General features: G+C 39.3%; 1 pseudogene across 1 annotated transcript; it reads left to right on the forward strand.

Annotated features, from left to right (window-relative positions):
• The first annotated feature begins 3,887 nt into the window (after nucleotides 1-3,887).
• On the forward strand, nucleotides 3,888-4,289 carry LOC308503445 (U1 small nuclear ribonucleoprotein C-like; annotated as a pseudogene). Its single transcript has one exon. The product of its transcript is annotated as a U1 small nuclear ribonucleoprotein C-like (transcript).
• Nucleotides 4,290-6,513: the final 2,224 nt, after the last annotated feature.

Consider the following 6,513-nt stretch of genomic DNA (forward strand, 5'->3'; position numbering starts at 1 on the left):
CTTTCTCCACTTCTATTCAACATAGTGCTGGAAGTTCTAGTCACAGCAATCAGACAAGAAAAAGAAATAAAAGGCATCCAAATTGGTAAGGAGGAAGTAAAATTGTCATTATATGCAGATGACATGTTACTATATAGCGAGAACCCTAAAGACCACCAAAAAACTACTAGAACTGATAAATGAATTTAGTAAAGCAGCAGGATACAAAATTAATATTCAGAAATCAGTTGCATTTGTATATACCAATAATAAAATATCAGAAGGAGAAATTAAGAAAACGGTCCCATTTACAATTGTTTCAAAGACTATAAAATACCTATGAATAAATTTAACCAAAGAAGTAAAAGATCTACTCAGAAAATTATAAGACACTGAAGAGAAATTAAAGAAGATACAAATAGATGGAAACACCATGTTCGTGGATAAAAGATTTAATATTAAAATGTCAATACTGCCTAAGGTAATATACAGATTGAACGCAATTCCTATCAAACTACCAAGGACATTTTTCACAGAAATAAAACATACAATCCTGACTTTTACATGGACCATAAAAGACCCCGGATAGCCTCGGCAATCTTGAGAAATAAGAACAAGGTGGGTGGTATAACGATATCTGACATCAAATTATACTACAAGGCTACAGTAATCAAAGCAGCATGGTACTGGCATAAAAACAGACACATAGATCAATGGAACAGAATAGAGAGCCCAGAAAAAAATCCATGCCTATATGGTCATTTAATCTACAACAATGGAAGCAAGAATTTGTGGTGGGGTAAAGACAGTCTATTCAATAAATGGTGCTGGGAAACCTGGACAGGCACATGCAGAAAAAGAAGCTGGACCATCTCCTTACACTATATACAAGAATAAATTCAAAATGGATTAAAACTTAAATGTAAGACCTGAAACCATAAAACGAAAGGAAAATATATGAAGACCATTTACAGACATTACCCGGAGTAAGATTTTTACTGATCTATCCCCTTGGGCAAGGGAAGTAAGATAAAAAATAAACATGGGATTACATCAAACTGAAAAGTTTTTTTCACACAAAACCATCAATAAAGCAAAAAGCGATCCTCCTGAATGGAAGAAGATATTTGCCAATTATATATCTGATAAGGGGTTAATATCCAAAATTTATTTTAAAAACTCCAAAAAAACAACCCAATTAAAAAATGGGCAGAGGACATGAAGAGACATTTTTCTAAAGAGGACATACAGATGGCAAACCGACATATGAAAAAATGCTCAACATCACTAATCATCAGAGAAATGCAAATAAAAACCACAATGAGATACCACCTCACCCCAGTCAAAATGGCTATCATCAATATATCAACAAACATGTGCTGGTGCGGATGTGAAGAAAAGGGAACCCTTGGGCACTGTTGGTAGGATTGAAGATTGGTGCAGCCACTATGGAAAACAGTATGGAGGTATCTCAAACATCTGAAAATGGAACTACCTTATGACCCAGCAATTGCACTCTATCCAGAGAAATCCAAAACTCTAATTCGAAAAAATTTATGTACCCATATGTTTATTACAGCACTATACACAATAACCATGGAAACAACCGAAATGCCCATCTGTAGACCACTGGATTAAGAAACTGTGGTACACTTATACAATGGAGTATTACGCAGCCATAAAGAAGAAAGAATTCTTACCATTTGCAACAATATGGATGGACCTAGAGAACATTATGTTAAGTGAAATAAGGCAGACAAAGACAAATACCATATGATCTCACTTATATGTGGAATCTAAAGAAAAGAATAAATGAACAAACTAATCAGAAACAGTTTCAGAGACACAGAGGAAAACCTGAGGGTTGCTAGATGGGAGGGGGAGGTGGGAATAAGGGGGAAGGTGAGGGGATTAGAAAGCACAGTCTGGGGCCTGCCCAGTGGCTCAGGCGGTTAGAGCTCCATGCTCCTAACTCCGAAGGCTGCTGGTTCAATTCCCACATGGGCCAGTGGGCTCTCAACCACAAGGTTGCCAGTTCAATTCCTCGAGTGCCGCAAGGGATGGTGGCCTCCACCCCCTGCAACTAAGATTGAACACGGCACTTTGAGCTGAGCTGCCTCCCGGATGGCTCAGTTGGTTGGAGCACGTCCTCTCAACCACAAGTTTGCGGGTTCGACTCCCACAAGGGATGGTGGGCTGAGCCCCCTGCAACTAACAATGGGACTTGGAGCTGAGATGCGCCCTCCGCAACTAAGATTGAAAGGACAACAACTTGACTTGGAAAAAAGTCCTGGAGGTACACACTGTTCCCCAATAAAGTCCTGCTCCCCTTCCCCAATAAAAAAATAAAAAATAAATTAAAAATATTAAAAAAAGCATAGTCGGTAACCACAAGATTGCCACGGGGATACAAAAGTCAATTTGGGGAATGTAATAAATAATGTTGTAAAGATTTTGTAGGGTATCTGATGGACACTTGTCTCATTAGGGAGATCATCTCAGGGTCTCAGGGATGATGTAGATGCCTGATCACTGCACTGTACACCTGAAGCTGAAGCTGAACAATAATGAATGTCAACTATAATTTATATATATATATATATATATATATATATATATATATATATATATATATATATATGTATATATATATACACATATTCACAAGAATTGGAGTACAGCATTAGGAATAGAGACAATGGAAATGTAATGGCTGTATGCGATGTCAGAGGGGTAGTAGATTGGGGGAGGGGGTTATCACTTTGTGAGGGATATAAATGATAAATGTTTAACTATTACATTGTTTTGTACACCTGAAACAAATAAATAAATAAGTGTCCTTCAATAAGAAAATTAATAAACAGAGGAGCTCTAATGCAGGCACTCATTTTGACTTCTCTAAAAGCTGAGGAGTTTTTCTACTCCTGATACTCTGGCTCTCTTTACTTGGGAATCAGAAAAACATCCATGTTATACTGTATTTGTTTCCCTGTTTACTGATCATGGAACGTTTGTTGTAAAACAGACTATTATTTGAAACTTGACAGGTGAGAGAGAAGTTTGAGATATAAAAGTAATGTACAATCTGGAAAAATTCCTGATAATTTAGTGAGTATACTAAGGAGATGAGGCCAGTGGCAGAATCTCCTTTCACCCAAATCTATTCATGGCTTCTCTTTTTGTTTACAAGTATTCTTAATCCGAGCCCCTTGGGATCCAAAGACGCAGTACTAGAGATCTATGATCTGTGTTTGGTATTTGAAAAACCCGAATGGAAATCAGGTTTACCAACTAAAACTTCACCATCAGATTTCTTTGCCAGAACACCATCAAATCAAAGTGATACCCCTGATCATTTCAGGTTGACCAGGAATTCTAATTGGCCCTTATGCATTGTTGATGAATAAAAACAGGAAACTGAATTATTTAATAAGTTTATTTAGTAAGGAAACATCCTTTCAAACCATGAGGTACCTGAGGGAATGATGTTTCTAGCATTAGGGACAGAACGGCCTGAACAACCATTGGTCTGTTGCATTAAATGAATTTAACCTACCTGTGTATGCACTTTATAAGGTCAAATCTAAGTCTCTGATAAATTTTACATATATCACACCAGTATTATAAGACATTGACTCTGAATTCCCTGAAAGAGGAAAAGATTCATAGGAGATAGAAATGGAACCCATTAGTTAATAAGAGGAAGCCATCTTGGTTGAAGCAACAAGTCTGATGTAAATAGAAAGATTGCACAAGATATTTATTTCTGCCATGTCACTTGAAATAAAAAGTAATTTTTTAGTGAACAAACTGTTATAAAGTATCCATGCTATGGATTGCACTATGCAGGCAATAAGAACATTGAAAAATAGGTAGAGACAAGAGTTGCCAACGGCCTGCAGAGCAACATGCCCAAGCTTTATTGACTATTGCTATACATACCTCTCCCAGGACTCCATCTGTGAGAAAGACATACTGCAGTAGTAGGAAACACAAAGAGAATGTGAAAGACTGCTATGAGGAATAGATGGAAGAGCAGACTCGGAGCCTGATGGACAAAATGGCATTTCAACAAGGAAAGATAATTCCTACTCCATTCTCTGCTCCTCCTGCAGGGGCAATGGTCCCACCTCCTCCTATTCTCCTGGGTCCTCCTCACGCTGGCATGATGCCTGTGGGACGTCCTCCTGGAATGAGACCACCTATGAGAGGCCACATGCCAATGATGCCGAGGCCTCCGATGAATGGAACCTCCAGCTCATCCCATGATGGTACCCACTTGGCCAGGAATAACTCCACCAGACAGCTAAGGAGAGCAGGGAGCCTCTTTCTATTAATATCGGTTTTATATTACTTGTTCTACTTCACCAGGAGCTCATGAGGCTGTGATTCTGGGTGTTTTCTAACAGCATCACAAGGAAGACTTGCTCCCCTTTTCTATCAAAGAGAGAAGAGTTTGGGAGGGTGCGATGGGATTCCCCCCAAGGCAATTTTCATTTGTATTGTGAAATGTGAAAATAAAACTGTCAACTCTTTTAGTTATAAAAAAGAAACAAGAAACAAGAAACACAAAATAATGCCTGAGAAACATTAGGGAAAACGAGGAAGTTGTAGGATAATATGTATAGTAGCATCTCATGTGCCTAAAAAGAAAGTAGATTAAATATGTACATTGTAGGGGTGGCGGGTTAGCTCAGTTGGTTAGAGCATGGTGCTAATAACACCAATGTTGCCGGTTCAAGCCCTGCGTGGGCCCTTTGAGCTGTGCCCTCTTTAAAAATAAATAAATAAAATTAAAAAATAAATATGTACATTGTGATGCCTATATCTATAGACAGATATGTTCGTAGATGCCTAAGCAAGTCTAGAAGGGTACACACCAAATTTAACTACTGTTCCCTCTGGGGAAGATGGAAGGAGGGAGAACTTTTACCTTTATAGATAGACTTTAGTATCATTTTAATTTTAAAGAAAGATTTATAACCTTTGTAATTAAACCAAACCAAAAACACCCACCTAAGGTTTAAAAGGCAGTGGAAACAGTGAACTCAGCAACCATGTTCTCAAGGAAAAGCAGACAGCTGGGATGGCTTTGGGTGTGCAGAGAGGGGCACCTGCTGGCAACTCACCATTCTTTAGAGGAAGCTGAGTTGTGCAGAGACATGCTAACAAGAACCACGGGGATTTCCTCTGTTATCAATAAACTAGACACGTGTTTGATGTTTTCCTGGAACCTGGGCAGAAGAAAACTCTGCTGGCTATATGAAAGCTGATGACAGAAAGAGGGCTTCACTTCCCCCCAGTCCCCACCTCTCGGGTGCTGTCAAGGAAACTGCATTGGAGTCATAGCCCTGGGGGTTCACCCCATCACATGCATATTTGGTTCCTTGCTCTTTGTTACATCTCCTGGCGTTGTATTCTGCCCCCTCTTCTCCACCAATGTTACGCAGCCCTTCTGAATTGCATCCTCCCTCAGGACTTGTCTCTGCACTGAGCAAGATATCCTGATAACATTTCTTATCTCTCACTGCCTTTGCTCCTCACCTTTGTGTGGTATGAGGCCAATCAGAGTAAGCGTGAAGCACTGTCCGATAGTAACCATCTCATGAGGGCTTCGGAAGACAGGGTTTTCTGTTGCAGCTCCCCTTGCATACCCAGAACACCATGAAATGAGAAAGAATGATACACAGTTGACCCTTGAAAAGCGCGAGGGTTAGGGGTATCAACCTGCCTCACAGTTGAAAATCTTGAGTATACTATAGTCCACCCTCCACAAACATGGATTCCCAATTGTGAAAAGAAAATACAGTTGACTCTTGAACAACACAGGTTTAAACTGCTGGGGGCTACTTACATGCAGATTTTAAACCAGTATTGTTCAAAGAACAACTGTATACTATTAAAAAGAAACAGTCCCCAAATGGAGTCACTTTTGCTAAACCCACCAACACTTAACACCTAACCTAATTGCAGTTTCAGCCTCTCCTGGGAGTGGAATTTCTAACCAGTCTCGAATTTTCTGTCAGCACTAATGAGGTAATCTTGATAAACCCCCCTGCCTTTCCCTTGGAAAGGTGACCTTGCCGGTCCACCCTTAACTTCCTTGTCCCACCCTCTTTTTGCCTATAAAAAACTTACACTTTTGTACAACCCCTCTGAACACCCATCCAATTGCTAGATGGGATGCTGCCCAATTCATTTCATAAAGCCAATTAGAGCTTCAGATTTACTTGGTTGAATTTTGTTCTTTAACAATATCTTTTTGGTTTCTTAGATCACAATATCCTCTAAGAGGATATTCTGTTGACAAAGCATGTATGTTCTGTTGAGTGTCTTTTGCATTGTTCAACAAGGTAGTACAATTGTCACATTCTTGTTTCAGCCCTTTCCGGAGCAGATAGGACTCTGTTAAGTTACTATTCATATTCTGGAAGCAAAAACTTCACATTTGTCTTTTAGTTCAATAGAGGGAAGAATGATGGTGATAATAAAGTGTTGCTCTTCTGAATTGCTAAAGAATGTGTATGGATACTC

The sequence above is a fragment of the Rhinolophus hipposideros genome (assembly GCF_964194185.1).
Source record: "Rhinolophus hipposideros genome assembly, chromosome: 10".
Taxonomy (NCBI): Eukaryota; Metazoa; Chordata; class Mammalia; order Chiroptera; family Rhinolophidae; genus Rhinolophus; species Rhinolophus hipposideros.